General features: G+C 39.6%; 1 protein-coding gene across 5 annotated transcripts in view; it reads left to right on the forward strand.

The window, feature by feature from the left end:
* The window catches only part of NTN4 (netrin 4), a 225,053-nt gene that overhangs the window by 103,653 nt on the left and 101,583 nt on the right, over positions 1-19,817 (forward strand). The window lies entirely within an intron of this gene.

Consider the following 19,817-nt stretch of genomic DNA (forward strand, 5'->3'; position numbering starts at 1 on the left):
ATTTATATGCCAAAAAAAATTCAGCTATTCCTCAATCATTAGAACTATTGTATATGCAATAGTACCTATTTTTGCTACAGTCTTGCCAACAAAAGATTTTTTATTAATTTTCGTTAATTCTGACAATTTTATGAATATCATGTGGCATGTTAACATTGCTTAAGGTAGGACTTATTTGATTATCAGATCTTATGAATATCTTTTCAAAAGCTCATTAATTTACATTTTCTCCTTCAAAAATTATTTATATTCTTTGACCACTTCTTTGGATAGTAAATATTACTTTTATAACTATATATTATTTCCTGTAGATTCTGAGTATCATATTTTTTATCTGATACATTTTACTGCAAACATTTTTTCAAATTGCTTTCTTTTATATTGGAGACTTTCTGTCCCACAATCATGCAATCAAACCATTAATTTTTATTTCTAATAATTTCTACAGAGGTGCTAACAGTGGGAAGTCTTTTTAATGGAGACCATCTTTAATGTTTCAGTGTGTTTGTGTGTAATTTACAGTAATGTATGTTTTATTATTGTAGCTACATTTTGGTTTATCACAAAGTTGAATGGCCCTTTTCTGGTCTTCATAGGATTTTCCTCAATATTAAAAAAAATTTTGAAACAATATTCTAATGTGTTATATTATATGCAATCACAAATATATAATTAGAATCTGAATTGAAATATTATAATAATATTTTTCCTCAAATTAAAAAAGTGAGCTCATCCTTTTATTTGTCTAAGTTGTCTGGAGTATCATCATCACATTTTGAGCTATCCTTTAGGTTTATCGCTTTTCCTGATCATTTTATAGATTAGTTATTTTCTGAGCAAGATTTTCCACTTTTACTGCATTGTCTATGATTTTATCTTCATTTGTTTTCTTCTTTTGGTTCTGCCTTTTTTGTTTTCAGATTCCCTATTCTAGATACTGCCCATTATTTCCTCTTGATTGTATCATTCAGTTCTGGTTTCAGTTCTTCCTAGATTTTTTTTAACTGTTCCTAGCTCTTCTTTTATTTCCTCTAAGAATTTTCTTGCTTGGATTCTTTAAATGTATGGAGAACATAGAGAATTAAGTATAGCTAGTTTCAGAGTTTTGACAGTGATGGGAAAGAAAGAAATCAACCATTAGCTAATTGTGGTAGGAGGGTCAAGGGAAGAGTTTTTGTTTTTGTAAGACTGGGAAAAACTGAGAATGTTCTCTTCAACCAGATGGAAAGAAGCCAGGAGGGAGGGAGAAACTGAACATACATGAGGGAAAAGGGATGCTATCTAGAGGAAGGCCCTGTAAGAAGTAGTTGAGAGGATAGGAGGAAAGGCTTAGGTTTTCAGGGCATAAAATTTGGGGTTTGCATCTAGGTCTTGCTGCCAGCACAGCTGTAGGACATTAAAAAAAGTACTAGCTTTTCTCAAAGATATCTGCACATGGTCTGCAGGCCCCAGTTTCATGAGCAAATGCCACAGACTGACTTTCCTGCCCAACTTCATATCCTGCTTCCCTCTGTGACCTGACTCTCAGATATTATTTTCTCTTGATGATCTCTGACTGTCTCCAATAAAAAATCCTCTCTTCACTTTCCTTCCCTTAATCTAGAGCTCTCTTGACTCAGTTCTGGAAACCCATGGCTATAGCTAAGTCATAGTCCTGTCCTCATCAATCAGAAAAATCTTGTTTGCTCCCACAGGTGATGGTAACCTACAATTTCACTCACTAAACAGTCCAAGATTAAGGGCCCAAGCAACAGTGAGTGAGTCACAGGTGTCCAGACATGACTAGAATATTTCCTAATTTAAACTATCAGCCTCCAAACTCATGTTATCCCAGCTAATGACACACACAAAACACTGGCTTTGTATACAGTTAGAATGTGCTTCATAGTCCTTTGGTAACTTCATAAGCCCCCTGAAAAAATTTTCTAGCTAATCTGAAAAGCTATCCAGATTTGTGACTCACAGCAAACTTTTTCCAAACTTCATTCTCACAACTTCGCTCCCACACAAGCAAAGGCCTGTCTCTCACCTATAGACTATTATAGACTATAAACATAATGCTGTTTATATCAGAAGAGAGCCCCTTGCTAAATCAAAGCTGCTTTAGTGGGGCAGCTAGGTGGTGCAGTGGATAGAGCACCGGCCCTGAAGTCAGGAGGACCTGAGTTCAAATCCGGCCTCAGACCAAACACTTGACACATAGCAGCTGTGTGACCTTGGGCAAGTCACTTAACCCCGATTGCCTCACCAAAAAAAAAAAGCTGCTTTAGATAAGACTGTTCACTAAATCAGGAGGAAGGGTCCATTCAGTAGACCTTAAAAAGGGACTCATCTCTCCCCCCCTCCCCTTCTTTGTTCTCCTCCCTTCTTCTCTCTCTCCCCCACTTCTTTCCTTTTATTTTTCCCTCCACCCAAAAAATGTATATCTATCTAGGGAGGGGAGTTTGATTGATGATTGATTTCCCCTCTCAGCTCAGATGATATAATCACAGATATCAAGGGGCAGATAATAGAGTTGATGTGTTAAATGAACTGCAAAGACACGTCTGTGTCTGGTTAGCCCTTTATGAAGTGTGAAGAAGTTTCCCTGATGAAACTGGAAAGATAACCACCATTGTTTGGCAAAAGATTGGCTACAGATGATCTTTAAAAAGCTAAGCCTCCCAGCCTTAAAAGCAATTGAGGAAATATGAGGCAGGAAGCAGCTATGTGGAGTTTGACTCCTGTCCCTCTACCAGAAGGCAATGGAATGGCATAGAGAGTTCTCTCTCCCTCACCCCAGTGGCCATGGTGGCATTTTGAAGCAGAGTCACTCATCCAATTTGGGTGGTTTGCTGCACCCAAAAAGAAACATGTGGAAACACAGAAAGTTGGGCACTACTCCACAAGGTAGGACTTGACCTGCATCTTGGAAGAAAGCCCAGGATGCCAAGAGGGGGAGGTGAGGGGCGGAACATTTCAAACACTGGGACAGCCAGTGAAAATGCCCATAGTCTAGAGACGGGAGGGCTGTGTTTGAGAGACTGCAAGGAGGCCAGTGTCACTAGATCACAGAGGACATGGTTGTGTGGAAGGTGCAGGAAGACTGCAAAGGCAGGAAGGGGCTGGGTTGTGAAGATGAGTTCCTGTTTGATCCTGGAAATCTTAGAGAGCCTCTGGAGCACCATTCATCAGCATGTGAGGAGAGCAGAAATAGCAAATGGTTTGAGTAATCCAGAGTTGAAGTTTGGCAAGGCATTAGTTATGAGAGGACAAGAAGGCAGAGAATTCAAGAATAGAAGACAGGATCCCATTGAACTAATTACTGCAGAATACAGATTGGGAAGGGAAGAAAGTGAAGCCAGAATAAGGGTCGTGGTCTAGGAGAGCAGGAAAGGATAGAGAGACTAGAAGTCATAATGAGGAACAAAGAATAGGTTTAGAAGGAAAGAGATGGAAGATGGCAGAGTAAAAGCAATGACTTGCTTGAGCTCTCCCCCAAATCTCTCCAAATACCTGTAAAAAAATGGCTCTAGGGGCAGCTTGCTGGCGCAGTGGATAGAGCTCTGGCCTTGGAGTCAGGAGGACCTGAGTTCAAATCCGGCCTTAGACACTTAACACTTAATAGCTGTGTGACCCTGGGCAAGTCACTTAACCCCTGTTGCCTCACCAAAAGGCCAAAAAAAAAAAGGCTCTAAACAAATTCTAGAGCAGCAGAACCCACAAAAAAACAGAGTGAAACAAATTTCCAGCCTAAGACAACCTGGATGATTGATTGGAAAAGTCTGTTGTGCCAGGCTGAGAGAGGAGCACAGTTTAGCATGGGCCCCCGCAGGCAAAAACCTGGCCTCAGTGAACCTGGAGCAGGCCTCAGGGGACTCAGTCACGGGCAGCTGTGTTGGTTTCCAGATTTCTCAACCCACAAACGCCAAAGAAAACTTAGAAGGTCAATAAGAAAGGTCTGTTGGACCACGGTGAGACAGAAGCTCAGGCCCAGCCCCAGTCCTGGTGCAGTACTGGGGTGGTAACTGCTTCTGGAGCTCTCGGCCCACAGACAAAGGGGGAATCCAGTGGCTGATCAGAAGGGGATTGCAGGGATCTTTTTGCTGGTGCTAAGGCAGGCTTCTCTTGCTTTGCCTGTGCTTGGATCTCGGTCACAGTTCTGGGTGGCAGTCCTGGGGCGAGGAGGAGTGCTGGCGTGGTGGAGAGGGAATTCTCCTCACAGTTCCAAGGCAGAAAAGAGGGCTTGTGGTCACTCATAGACCAGAGTATAGACCAGGAAAGGAATAAACACCTTACTCTTGATCATACCACCTTGGAAGAACAGAAAATTTAACAGGTCCCTAGAAATGTCTCTGAAAACAGCTGCACAAAACCTTCAGAACTTGGGACAGTACATTCTCCACACTGTAAGCAGACCCCTACCTTAATAAAGAGTTTAAAAGTCAAATAGTTGGCTGGGATCATGAGCAAACAGCACAAAAAAAGTCAGACCATAGGATCTTTCTTCGGTGAGAAAGAAGATCAAAACATACAACCAGAAGAAGACAACAAAGTCAAAACTTCTATACCCAAAGCCTCCAAGAAAAAAATATGAATTGGTCCCCAGGCCATGGGAGAGCTCAAAAGGGATTTTGAGAAGCAAGTAAGAGAAGTAGAGGAAACACTGGGAAGAGAAATGAGAGTAATACAAGAAAATCATGAAAAACAAGTCAACAGCTTGCTAAAGGAGACCCCCAAAAAATACTGAAGAAAATAATACCTTAAAAAATAGACTAACCTAAATGGCAAAAGAGGTCCAAAAAGCAGTGAGGAGAAGAATGCCTTCAAAAGCGGAACTGGCCAAGTGGAAAAGTCCAAAAGCTCACTGAAGAAAATACTTCCTTAAAAATTAGAATCCAACAAATGGAAGCTAATGACTTTATAAGAAATCAAGAAATTGTAAAACAAAACCAAAAGAATGAAAAAATAGACAATGTGAAATATCTCGTTGGAAAAACAACTGACCTGGAAAATAGATCCAGGAGAGATAATTTAAAAATTATTGGACTACCTGAAAGCCATGATCAAAAAAAGAGCCTAGACATCATCTTTCAAGAAATTATCAAGGAAAACTGCCCTGATATTTTAGAACCAGAGGGTAAAATAGAAATGGAAAGAATCCACCCATCACCACCTGAAAGAGAGCCCCAAAAGAAAGCCCCTAAGAATATTATGGCCAAATTCCAGAGTTCCCAGGTCAAGGAGAAAATATTTCAAGCAGCCAGAAAGAAACAATTCAAATATTGTGGAAATACAGTCAGGTTAACACAAGATTTAGCAGCTTCTACATTAAGGGACCGCAGGGCTTAGAATATGATATTCCAGAGGGCAAAGGAGATAGAATTACAATCAAGAATCACCTACCCACCAAAACTGTGTATAATCCTTCAGGGGAAAAATGGTAATTCAGCGAAATAGAGGACTTTCAAGCATTCTTGATGAAAAGACCAAAGCTGAATAGAAAATTTGACTTTCAAATACAAGACTCAAGAGAAGCATGAAAAGGTAAACAGGAAAGAGAAATCATAAGAGACTTATTAAGATTGAACTGTTTACATTCCTACATAGAAAGATGTATTTGTAACTCCTGAGACCTTTGTCAGTATTAGGGTAGTTGGAGGGGAAAAAATATATGTATATATAGATAGACAGATAGATAGAGAGCACAGGGTGAGTTGAAGATGAATGGGTGATATCTGGAGAATTAAATTAAGGGGTGAGAGAGGATTATACTGGGAGAAGGAGAAAGGGAGAGATAGAATGGGGTAAATTATCTCACATTAAACAGACAAGAAAAAGCTTTTACAGTGGAGGGGAAGTGGGAGAAGGTGAGAGGGAATGAGTGAATCTTATTCTCATCAGATTTGGCTTAAGGAGGGAATAACATACACACTCATTTGGTATGGAAATCTATCTTACCCTACAGGAAAATAAGGGGGGATGGGGATAAGAGAAGGGGAGATGATAGAAGGGAGGGCAAATTGGGGGAGGGGGTAATCAGAAGCAAACACTTCTGAGGAGGGACATGGTCAAAAGGGAGAATAGAATAAACGGGGGGGGATAGGGTCAAGGTAAATTTAGTTGGTTTTCTACAAGATGACTACTATGGAAGTGTTTTGCATGACTACATGTGTGTAACCTGTGTCAGGTTGTTTGCCATCTCAGTGAGGGTGGGTGGGGAGGAAGGAAGGGAGAGAATTTGGAACCCAAAGCTTTAAAAACAAATTTTAAAAATTTTTTTTATTAATTTATTTTGATTTATCAACAATCACTTCCATAAGCTTTTTTGGCGGGGGGGGAGTTTTTTTTTGTTTTTGTTTTTTGGCAGTTGGGGTGAAATGACTTGCCCAGGGTTACACAGCTAGTAAGTGTCACGTGTTTGGTCTGAGGCTGGATTTGAACTGAGGTCCTCCTGACTTCAGGGCCAGTGCTCTATCCACTGCGCCACCTAGCTGCCCCTTCCATAAGCTTTTGAGTTTTAAATTTTTCTCCCCCTCCCCAAGACAGTGCACAATCTGATACAGGCTATACATGTGTTTTCCTATTAAACGTATTTTCACATTAGTGATGTTGTAAGGAATAATTAGAACCAATAGGAGGAACCACCAGAAAGAGGAAACAAAACAAAACAGAAGAAAAAAATAGCAAATAGTATGCTGTGATCTGCATTCAAACTCCATAGTTCTTTCTTTGGACGTGGATAGTATTTTCCATCATGAGACCTTTGGAGATGACTTAAGGATCCTTGCATTGCTGAGAAGGGCTGAGTCTATCAATGTTAGTTTTTGCACAACATGACTTACTGTGTACAGTGTTCTCCTGGTTCTGCTGTCTTCACTCAGCATCAGTCCATACAAGTCTTTTCAGATTTAAAAACAAATGTTAAAAATTGTTTTTACATGCAACTGGGAAATAAGATATATAGGCAGTGGAGTATAGAAATCTATCCTGCCCTACAGGAAAATAGTAGGAGAAGGGGATAAGAAGAAGGGGGGAGGGTGGTGATAGAAGGGAGGGCAGATTAGGGTAAGGGGCATTCAGAATGCACACCATCTTGGGGTGGGGGAGAGGCAAGATGGGGAGAAAATTTGGAACTCAAAATCTTGTCGAAATGAATGTTGAAAACTAAAAATTAATTAATTAATTTTTTAAAAAGAAGGAAAACTATCTAGGAAGAGATAGAATGATAGGTTATTATAGAGGATGGAGTGAGGAGAGACAGCTATGATGAGAATGAGGACAGAGCACTGTCACAAAAACCTAGAGAGGAGAGTGTATCTGAGAGAAGAGGATGATCAATAGCGGGGGACTGAGTCACCCTTCCTCTACCTTTGGGTGGAGCATGATAAAAGGAAAAACCACTGGATTTGTAGTCAGAGGACCTGTGTTCAAATCTTGGTTCTCCTTCTCAATATTTCTGTGTTCATGGGCACATGGAAAGCCTCTAAACCTCCACTGTTTTTATCTGAAAATAAAGGAATTGAACCAGAATGACCTCAAAATTTCCTTCCAATTCTAAAGCTGTTTATTCTAAATCTTATTGCATACTGCTACTTTTTGAATAGAGGGGTTATTTGGAAGACAGTTGTAAATCATAACCTGAAATAGCATGAGAATCGCTGAACTTCAGTATTAAATATGACTCAAAATATTTCTAGAATTTGATAGAATTCCTTTTTACTTGCAGCCATCTCTGTTATTTATGTAAGTGAGGTGAAGATAGTCATTATTATTGACTTCCTTCTTCATTTTTTACCAGAGCTACTAACAAGTAGCCAAAATGACTGATTGGAATGTCGTTTCTTTTCCCTGACCTGGCCCAGTCTAATGGAATGATAATGAACATCCAAGAGAGAATGAAAAAAGATAAATAACTATCACCAAGGTACCTGAATAATCTCCAAACTGAGAATCAACCCCTAAATAATTGATAGTAGGATAAATTTGTAGAATCTTAGGATTAGGAAGGATCTTAGAGATCATGCTCTTCAATTTTTAATTATTCATGTACAAAAAGAAGGGAACAGTGATACTATCAATATAAAAATCTTACAAAATAGAAATTATAATACTTTTAAATTGATTAATTTATTAGAAACTGGGTTTGCCTATCTTGCCCAGGATAGAAGTATAACAGCCATTCATGGGCCCACCCTACTGCTGGTTGGCCTGGAAGTTTAACCAACCCCGTTTCTAACCTAGACAAATTCACTCCTCTTTAGGCCACCTGGTGGCCCCCTGTTCTTGGGGATTCACCATATTCATACTGAAATTAGCATAAACACCTAATTGGCCAGATTGTGTTGAAAAGTAACCATATTAAACATAACCATCAATTAATATTGCACAGTGTTCTCATATACTAATTGTATATAGTAAGTATCCAATTCACTTGCAAGTCATGGCATCACCTTTTTGACTTCAGAGATCATCTAAGCTTGAACAGGAATCCCACTAACAACATCCTGAACAAAGGGTCACTAATCATTCATTCATTTATGTATTCCATAAATATTTATTAAGCACCTCCAGGGTGCAGAACACTATACTATCTTCTGAGGGAAGATATAAAAGTTAGATTAAACATAGTCCCCGTCCTCATAGAGAGACATTCTATTAAGGGAATAATACACAAACACAGTAGCTATAGTACACTGTATTAAATAATAGAGAGTTGCAAAGCAAAATACAATGTAAGGTCTGAGGAATAAGGTCACATAGAAGAAAAGTGGCATTTGAGTTGAATTTTAAAGGATGAGGTAATTCAACAGGCAGAGAATGAAAGGGGAGGGAAGGAGAGAGAAGATTTTTGGGCATAGGTAATAAGCATGAGCAAGGTATGGAGGTGAGAGGACATAAAAAAACATGTAGGGAGACAGAAAATGTTAGTTTGTCTAGAGTATGTACAGGGGTGCAGTCTGGAAATTTAAGATGGTACCAGATTGTGAGAGGTCTTGAACAGTGGGTAAAGGGAGTTTGAACTTTATTTGGTAGGTAGTACAGAGTCATTAAAGATTTGGGGCAGCAGTGTCATAAACAAATGTCTCCGTAAAACAAATTATTCTGGCCTTGGTATGCAATTATAGATTGAAATGGAGGGAAAGAGCTGAGGTAGGAAAATCTGTTAAGAGGTCTTTGTAGTCAGAATCACTGGACTACCAGAAAGCCATGTAGTCACCTCCAGCTTGTAGATCTTTTTAATATATGTAGTTATCTAAACAAATCACTCCCATCCTGCATTTCTAAAATTTATTTTTTAGAGTCAAGTGTGGAATTTTACATTTATCCCTTTAAAATTCCATCTTAATAGATTTGGCCCAATATTCTCAGCTATTGAGATCTACTATTCTACCCTCCTATGTAGTTCTCATTCTCATATATAAAAGCCCACTTGTTGGAATACCTAAATTTGGGTTTGAAAAACAAGGAGGGAATAAACATTTATATAGTACCTACTATGTGCCCGGGCACTGTGCTAAGAGCTTTACAAATATCATAGCATTTGATCATCAAACAACCCTGTGGAGTACTGTTATTATCCCCATTTTACAAACGAGGAAGCTGAGGCAAACGGCAGTTAAGCCACTTGCCCAAGGTAGTGGGTATCAGGCTGGGTTTGAACTCGGGTCTTCCTGACTCCACATCCAGTGTTCTATCCGCTGTGCCACCTAGCTGCATCGAGCTAGACCCTGCACAGAGTAAGACATAAGAACAGGTTTACTGGTAAATTGGCCCCAGACTACCACTTTCCATATGTTTGCTCTAGACCTCTCCCTACTTTCCCCTCTGTGGTTCTCCATGAACTTGCTTTTACTACTGTTTCTGAATGGGTAACAAAGGAATTCAGTTGGTGCCAGTGGATACAGCATTGGCCTTAGAATCATAAAGCTCGGGGCTCAAGTTTCAACTTGGCTGCTTATCAGTGTGATGACCTTGGACAAATCACCTAACTTCTCTATCCCCTTAGATTCCCCATCTGTTAAATAAAGCTTGGTCTAGATCCTGCAGGTCCTTTTCAGCTTTAGAATCCTAGAAGTCTATAATCCATTGGGTGTCTGTTATAGACAGGATCTTCTCAGTGCTAGCTGCCTTGCTTTTCTGCCTTACACACTCCGCTTTTATTTAATTCAGTCTGCCTGCCTGGCATATCCTCACAAAAATGCCACTGACCCCTGCACTGAGTATTATGGTGACAAGAACTCCATAAATGCATAAATGGGTACTTCAAGTGGAGAATAGCCAAGAAAAATTTAAAGCTGGTGACAAGATGACAACTTTGTCTGCCATGCTTGTTCTACTTGTGTATTAGCGCTGTGTCCTCAAGGACCTGCATAAGTTGTGTAACCAATGGGTCTCACATTTTTTCCACTCCCACACCCCAGTCAGACTCAGAGCCACCTCTACCCCTTCCCAAAATAGCTGAGTTGGAAATATCATTATTTCATAGCCTTCAGATTGATTGGCTTATGGAAAGTCTTTAAACTCTATTTTGAGTTTAAAAAGAGTTGGAGGAGGAGTATTTGCAACCAGAAGTTGGGATGGAAATGGATAATGGTAGTCTAGAGATACAAACGAAGTGGAGGCCACTTTCTGCAAAGCCCAAGATAGTGAAGGGTCTGGAAATCATGGTATAAGATATGGTTGAAGGAACTTGGAATTTTTTACTGAAAGAAAGAAGGTTTAGTGAGGTTGCAACATATCTTTAAATATTAAGAAGGCTTTCTTGTAGAAGAAGGATTATTGTTATTCAGTATCACTGTAAAAAGTATAACCCAAACCATTGAATGAAAACTATAGGTTATTAGCAATGAACTCAGGGGGAGAGTAACTCACCTAATTCCACCCCATCTAGTAGGAAAGGAATAAATATTTAAGCTAAGTTTGCTTTCCATGTAGTACCCTAATCGGACTCTACCATCCTTTGAAATTTAGAATGCATTGTTAGGAAAATGGGGAAGTGAGAGGTCATTAAGACTGAGAAGTGTGCAGAGAGTTGACTGGTGATTCCATCTCCCTTAGTGGTGTTCGTATGTGTGGTGCTGACAGATGTCATTCAGGGATTGGGAGGTGAAGGGGTGGTCCATTAAAAGACCCTATGGCATATGTAGGATAAGATATCCTCTGGATGTCATATGTGGTCTGTGATGCTCAAAGGTGCTGAGTGGTGATAAAGTGCTCTACAGATTTAACTTTCAGGGCCCAATCATATATACTTCAGTCAACAGAGCAGTAAGCATTTATTAAGCACCAACTATATACCAGAAACTAAGTTGGAGGTAGAAAAACAAAAATGAAACAGCCCTACTATCAAGGATTTTACATCCTATTGAAGGGAGAGAAACAAGATGTATGTGTATAAGTTTACACTACCATTGTTAGATATATAAAATAAAAATAAATACAAGGTAGTTGGGGGACAGCTTAGGGATCAAGAAAGATCTCACGTAGAAGGTCTGAACTTTGGACTGAACTTTGAAGGAAAACTAGATATTCCAAGAGGTGGGTATGAGGAGTAGAGCATTCAAGGCATGGGAGACAGCCTCTGCAAAAGCATAGAGATGAGAATGGAGCATCATGTATGAAGAACGACAAGAGGGTTAGTTTGCCTCAACCGTGGAGTAGTATGGAGTAGAGGAATGCGTAATAAACTGGAAAGATAGGTTGGAACCATGTGATGAAGGGCTTTAAATGCCAACAAGAATAGTTTGTATTTGATCATAGAGATAATTAGAAACCTGGAAGTTTATTAAATAGAAGAGCGCTCACAATCTTAACAGGGAAGATATGCATGCAAATAATATATGCAAATAACTGTGTACAAACAAGACATGTGCAGGATAAATTGGAAATAATAAACAGTGAGAAGACACCAGAATCAAAGAGATCAGAAAAGACTTCCTGTAGAAGGTAGAGACAAGGAGGAAGAACATTCCAGGCGTGTGAAAATCCCTATAGCCCAGAGGTGGAGTGTCTTATTCAAGGAATAGCAAGAATGACAATGTCACTGGAGCACAGAGTATATGATGTTGGGCAAGGTGTAGAAAGACTGGAAAAGGGCAGCAGAGAAGGTTGTGAATGGCTTTAAACATCTAACAGGATTTTATATTTTATCCTGAAGGTGATAGGGAGCCACTGGAGTTTATTGAATTGAGTGACCATGTCAGCCAACATGGTCAGACCTGCACTTTAGGAAGATCACTTTGATGGGTTGCAGTGGGGAGAGACTTGTAGCAGAAGTCCACCCAGCAGGCCATTGCAGTAGACCAGGCACAAAGTGATAAAGGCCTGCACCAGGATGGTAACAATGTCAGAGACAGACAGAAGGTAGAATTGACAGGTCTTGGGAGAATTAGAGAAAGTGAGGAGTCGAGGATGACACATTGCTTGGTAGCCTGGGTGACTAGGAGAATGGTGATACCCTCAACAGTACTAAGGTAGTTGGGAAGAGGAGAGGATTTGGGGGAAAGACTACAGTTTTTGACATGTTAATTTTAAGATATCTACAAGATCTCCACTTTAAGATGTCCAGTAGGCCATTAGAGATTTGAGACTGGAGGTCAACAGAGAGATTAGGACTGAATAAGTAGATTTGAAAGTCATCAACATAGAGATGATCATTGAATCCATGGGACTGATGGGATTACTAAGTGAAATAGTATAGAGAGAGAAGAAAAGAGGGCCCAGGACAGAGCCCTGTGGTGTGATTCCAGCAAAGGAGGAGTAGTCAAATAGGTAGGAGGAGAACTAGGAGAGTTTGTATCATGAACCTAGAGAGATATTAGAGAGAAAAGGGTGAACAATAGCATCGACAGCTGCAGAGAGGTCAAGAAGGAGGAGGATAGAGAAAAGACCATTAGATCCGGAAATTAAGAGATCATTGATAACTTTGGAGAGAGCAGTTTTGGCTGAATGAAGAGGCCCAGAAGCCAGACTGTAGAGAGTTAAGAAGAGAGTGAGAGGAGAGGAAATAGAGGCAGCTATTATAGATGGCCTTCTCAAGGAGTTTAGTCACAAAAGAGAGGAGAAATATGGAATAATAGCTAATGAGGATGGAGGTTCACGTAAGAGTTTTTTGAAGATGGTGGAGACATGGGCGTGTTTGTAGGCAGTAAGGAATCAACCAATAGACCGGGAGAGGCTAAAACCATTTATGTGGATTGATTTTATACCTGCAGCTTTGCTGAAGGCATTTATTATTTCAATTAACTTTAGTTGTCTCTTTAGGATTCACTCTTTAGTTGTCTTTCTGAGGTTTGCTATCCGTCTACAAAATGTAATAATTTTGTTTTCTCTTTGCCTGTGCTTATTCTCTCAGTTCATTTTTTTAGTCTTATTGCTAGCATTTCTAGCTCTATATCAGAAAGTGATAGAGACAAACATTCATTCTTTCTTTACCCCTGATCTTATTGGAAAGACTTCCAGTATATCCCCATTGCATATAATGTTGGCTCTTGATTTTTGATAAATACTATTTATATTAAGGAAAGGTCCATTTATTCACTATGTTTTTTAGTGTTTTAAATAAGAGTGGATTTTGTATCTTGTCGAAAAGCCATTTCTGCATCTGCTGATATACTCTATGATTTTTGTTGCTCTGGTTATTAATATGGTCTGTTATGTTGCTAGTTTTACAAATACTGAGCCCCCAGTCCAACCCTACCCCCTTCATTTTATAGACAGGAATACTAAGCCCCAGAAATTATTAAGAGATTTTCCTAAGAGCATGTAGCAACTTACTGAGGTCTTATTTCCAAGAGTTGAAATGAGGTCTAATGGTCTTCATTGTAATGCTTCTCTAAACCTAGAGCTTTCTTTGCCTTCGTCTCTTTTTGCATACCAGACTATGCGTTTACACGTACTATAACCTAAGCAACCTATCTGATAGATTGTGTGGTTCAGAGTCACCACTCCGTATCAGTACACTGCAACAAGGAAGCTTTCCCATTTCTAGTTGTCATGAGGACTTTGAGTTAAAATACTCATTTTTATAGATAGCCTGATTCTGCCACTGTGGCAAGTAGGCAGCCCCAGCTAAATTCATCTCGGCAGGAGAGATCTAAGAAGTGCCAGATCAGTGATGAGCCTTTTAGGCCAGTCCCTCATCCCTGCTCTCCTCAGGAATCTTCAAGGGCTCAGAATCATGGAATGCTAGAGCGGGCAGGGACTGACTAGTCTAGCCTGGTCATTCTATATACAGGAATCTGGGGCCCAGGAGCATTTACCAGCACAGATCCAGAGCTGGAAGGCGCCTCAGCAGCACTGAGTCCAAGCCCCTCTTTTTATAGCTGAGTGGAGAAGTTGAGTTCCAGAGAGATTCCATGACTTGTCTAAGGCCAATTCGGAGGTAAGTTTCTGAGGCAGGCTTTGAATCTCAGTTCCCCAGCTGCACAGCTGCTCCTGGTTGTAAAGGGGCTTTAGAGATGATCTAGTGCAGCATTCTTACTTTACGGATGAGGAAACTGAGTCCCAGAGGGCTGACGTGGCTTCCCTCCATAACACAGAGATTAGGGGTCAGAACTGATGCTCCCCCCAGGTCTTCTGACTCCAAGCCTCGCATGCTTTCTGCTGCCCCACTGCTTCTCTCTGGCTCAGCTTCCTCTTTCTTTCTCATCCTAAGTGGTCACACTGCCCATGGTGGGAAGGACACTGCACTGGAAGCCAGGAGCCCTGGTTTCTGGGACCTGGTAGGTTGCTGCCCCCAAGGTCACACAACCAGTCACCCTCAGTTTCTTCTTCTGAAAACTTAAAGGCTAGATCAGATGGTTCTCCAAGGTACTTCTCGACGTCTATGAATGGGATTCAGAAAAGGCACGTGGAAATGATTTCCATCAGGAAGCTGATATTTGGGGGGGGGGGGGGGGGGTTGATGAGGAAGGTGTACTGGTACAAGTGCTTCCCAAAGAGAATGATGACACGGCCTTGTGCTACTTAGCGCCAGGCTGATGGCAAAGGTTTAACTGTGGTTTGCATCAAACTGGGAGGTCCCTTTGAAATATATCACCCTAGTAGCCAGGTTCTCCCTACTATAGCAGCTGTTTAAAGTCTGATTTTTGTATTTTAAAAGTTTCACCAGGACATTTTTGTTGCTCCTGTTTAACCCTCTTGAGGGAAAAGTTGAAAGCAGATGCTGGTGCTTATTTGCATTATGGAAATCGCCTAGTAGGCACACATATGTTCAACAAGAAGTATGGCTTTAAAAGTCAAACTAATTGCCAGCTGTGGCTTTCTATAGCACCTACTAAGAGAAAATGACTTCTTGAACATAATTTTTTTAGTTGTATGTGTATGTGTATGTATATATGTATTTACAATATGTGTACATGTATATATGTGCATATATAATATACAAACTGATATATACATAGGTATGTATCTATGCATTATACAAAGGAAGATTATTGAGAAGGCGCAGAAAAGGGCTTTTGTTTTTAAGTGACACTGTCACTGAATATGAAGAATAAAAATTGATTAAAGTGTTTCCTTCAATGGACAATTTCCCTGGAACTTTGTAGGAGTTGTTTTAGGATTGTAAAAGCAAGAAGGTTAATGCAGTTGATACAGTTAGTTGAAGTTGATGTGATTCTTCTGTGTTCCATAGTTATATAAGAAGTTTACCTTTTCTCTAGTGAGACTCAACCATGTAATTAAATGAAAGAATCTGTAATAAAAATAATGGGCCCATCCAGAATGTGCTTAATTTAGAAGAATTCTTCTTTTACTCTTGTTTATCTACTTCCTCGACTCAGGAATCTAGTAGATGCCACTTTGCACTCTGTACAATAGCACCTTTCTCTTGATTTTATAATTGGATGAGTAAGTCATAAAATTAGTAGTATTTTCTGCTAGACTTTATGGCAACTAGGTGGCAAAGCAGAGCACCAGGCCTGGAGTTGGGAAGACTCTTTGAACTCAAGAGTTCAAATTCAGCCTCAGGCACTAGCTGTGTGACTCTGGGCAAGTCACATAAACTCTATTTGTTTCTGTTTTCTCATCTGTACAGTGGCCATAATAACAGTTCCTACCTCTCAGGGTTGTTTTGAGAATCAAATGATGTAATATTTGTAAATATCAGCTTAGCACAGTGCCTGGCACATAGCAGACACTTCATAAATATTTGTTGCCTTCCCCTTTGTATGACCTTGGGCTAATCACTTCACTTTGAATTTAATAAAAATTGGGAGGGCCATCTCCAGTCATCCTGATTTATATCCTGCCACCAGACCCAGATGGCTGTAGAGGAGAAAGTGAGGCTGGTGACTTTGCACAGCCCTCCCTCACTTAAAACCAATTCACTTGCATGTCATGGCATCACCTCCATGATGTCATGGTCCTCTTCGAGAACAAAGGACAAACAACAACAACAAATATTGGAATTGAATTTAAAATCTCTCCTAAGTCACATTGAATGAGCTACAGGGCCAAAATTTGGCTGCAAGGACTTTTGTCTATTTGAAAGAAATTTCCAGAGGTAGAGACATAGTTATCTATAAATGTTTAAGAAAAAAAAACTGGACGTTTGATTCACTCTAGCTTTTTATATTTGAATACTGACTTCACTTCCAAACAGATTAGAATGTCTACAAGTCTCATTCCTCAGGGGTGAAAGGCTCCAGTAGAATTGTTTCCCTGGCATATTGTTTTTGATTAGCAGGTATAGACTGGGGAAGAAGGTGTGGGAAGAGAGAGTTTAATACCTAAGCAACTTAAGCAAACTTCTTTCAGATGAGATCCTGTCTTCCCTTTTATTTCTTTCATGGAACTCCAAAACGTGTCACAAAGGTTTGTTATCAATTTGAAATATTTTAAGCAGAACTAATGCTCACCTGCTTTAAAGCGACTACTTTTAAAAAGGTGAGAAAGTACATACCAGGAAATTCTCTGATTTAATGTCATATTTGAAAAATAAATGGAGGAGAATCCATGAAAATAATTAGCAGATAGAAACTCCAGTTTTTTTACTTGTCCTATTTTATCCAGTTCTTATAGAAAATAGCCTGCACTACATGCAAGCTATTTGAATCTAGAGATTATTCAGAGGAAAATTAGTTATGATCCAGGGATTGGGATTATAGGGGTAGTAAGACTGGAGAAAAGTATATAATAACTTAAGGATGTGCATGGCAAGGCCTGGGCATGTAGCCTGAAAATAAACGAAGGTTTTAAATACAGTGAAAACGACAAATTATGCACACACACATATGAACATTACATTTTTATTGTTGTTCAGTTGTTTCAAACATGTCTGACTCCTCATGACCCCATTTGGGGTTTTCTTGGCAAAGATATTGGAGTGGTTTGCCATTTCCTTCTCCAGCTCATTTTACAGATGAGAAAACTGAGGCCAACAGGGTTAAGTGACTTGCCTGGGGTCGCTTAGTTAGGAAGTGTCTGAGGCCGGACAGGTCTTCCAGAATCCAGGCCCAGTATTCTATCTACTGAGCCACGTAGCTGCCCAAACATTACATACTTAGATGAAATTCTCATTTTTTATTTTCTCAAAAGATTGCAAAATTAGTTCATTAACTATCTTAAATATCTGATTCTAATTTTTTTTTTAACATAATACTCATTCTTATGGCCTTTTTCCTCGTTTTCCTTTGGTTTGTTTTATCCCTCTTGAGCTGATTTGTCTCTTAAAGCCATACTACTTTCTTCAAAAATATCATGCCACATATGAAATGGATGACAACTTTGGGACGGAGATCAGTGGCACAATCTAAAGAAATAACTTCCCATCATAAGGAAAGCGATGTATCCCAAGGATGACAGGGAATTAAATTAATTCCTATGTGCTATGGGAGTGGCTGCTGGAGTATCCATAGCCTTTGCTGAGAACTTTTTGCCCCTTGGCACTGGTCACATCTATTGATAAAGTGCTGAATAGTTCAGGGCCAGTCTGGTTACCAATAGTACTGGAAGAAAAAAATCTTAGCTTGTCTTATTCCAGTATAGTTTGCCAAAAAGCATAATGTTTTGCAAAATAAGACACCAGCTTGCAGTAGCCCTACTCTGTGCCCCCTGGGGATAGTATAGCAAAGGCTTCCCATGCCCCCTGTACCATAGCTGCACACATCCTGAGTATAAACAATGGTTCTATCCCCCTTCCTTTGGTAGACTTGTGGCCCCAAACTTGGAGAAATATTTTCTGCCAACATGCTCTTGGCAGATGTAATATGTCGAGTGAGAACAGATTTTTCAAAGTTGTCATATACTGCTGCCTCTTATGTTTTCCACCTCAAACCCTTACATAGACACACATATTCACATACATGCACCTATTATACATGTGCACAAATATAGAGGAGGTAGCATGGCATAATGAATGAAACTGGTCTCAGAGTCAGAAAGACCTAGGTTCAAAGTTCACTTCTGACCCTGGCCAAGTTACTTAACCTCTCAGTGCTCTAGACAACTAAGACTGTGAATTACAGAGAATGTGCCAGCCTGAGTTGGTAGAGGGAGTTTCCTTCCCTGTACCAATGAAATCACAGGTCTCTATGCATATCTATGTCAATCTAGATACATGGATTGCCTTAAAAAAGCGTTCTGTTTTTCTTCGTAGTAGTCCAACCTATCTATTGCAGTTTTCTCCTTTCTACTTTCATTAAATTCCTTCTCTTGACCCGAAATTTGACTACTTTAGTGCTTTCTTCTTCATGACCTGAAATTCCTCTTCCTTTGACAACTGATCTAGTTCCTTAAAAACTATCATGAAAACTCCTAATCCTGGAGGGGAACTTTTTCTATTAATGCATCAGTTCGCTATTGCCCCTAAGCATTGTTGGGGAAACATGCAGAACCGTGTAGACTTAGCTCAGTCCAAATTCATTGCAGTGATAAGTGTTTTCAAGTCTTTAAAAGTTTCTCTTTATAATGTTGTTATTGTATAAATTTTCTCCTGGTTCTGCTCACTTTACTTTGCATCAGTATAGACAAGTCTTCAGAGGTTTCTCTGAAACCATACCTTTCATCATTTCTTACAGCACCAATAGTATTCTATTACATTGATTGACATAACATTTCATAGGTTACTGAATAAGTCAGTTAATTTAGGTAGCATTGTAATCAGTTATTTTATTCTTACACAGTTCTCTGTCTTAACTCTCAAACTCTGTTTTGATTTTCTCCCTTCTCAAATCTCCATTATCATAACCTTTTACACCCTCTTTCTTGGTGAGGTCAATTTGTCTCTGTATTGAGAAGACTGAAGCCATCGTATGTAATGCTGTTTTCCGTTCAGCATATCTTTGTCTCTACATCTATATAATACTGTTTTCAATTCAGCATATTTTTGTTTCTTCATCTTTTTCCTCCTTTTCCTCCTTTAAGTATCGCAAAAAGCAGCATCTTCAACAAAGTTATTCCCTCCATCTGTGATCATGATTCCACTCTCCTCCTATACCTAAATGACCTCACTCTCACACCTTACTGTCATCTCTAATCTCTCAATTGATTCCTTCTCTTCTGTTTTCAAATGTGATCTCTTTAAAAACAAACAAACAGACTTCTGGGAAGTTCTTCTTACTATGTTATTTCTTCTTCCCTTCTCTGTCTAACTTCTGGTTTCTGTTCCATTACTCAAGTAAAACTATAGACTCACAAAATTAAACAGTGACCTCCTAACCAAATCTTAGGCCTTTTCTTGTTCTCATCCTTTTTTACCTTTTATTGGCATGGAAGACATTGTTAACTACCTCTTTGCTGAAATTCTCCCTTCTCTTGGTTTCCACAACACTGCATTATCAAAGTTCTCTTCCATGTGTGACTGATTCTTTTTTGTCTCATTTACTGGATCT

Source organism: Vombatus ursinus, unplaced genomic scaffold, assembly GCF_900497805.2.
Source record: "Vombatus ursinus unplaced genomic scaffold, bare-nosed wombat genome assembly UNPS02011334.1, whole genome shotgun sequence".
Taxonomy (NCBI): Eukaryota; Metazoa; Chordata; class Mammalia; order Diprotodontia; family Vombatidae; genus Vombatus; species Vombatus ursinus.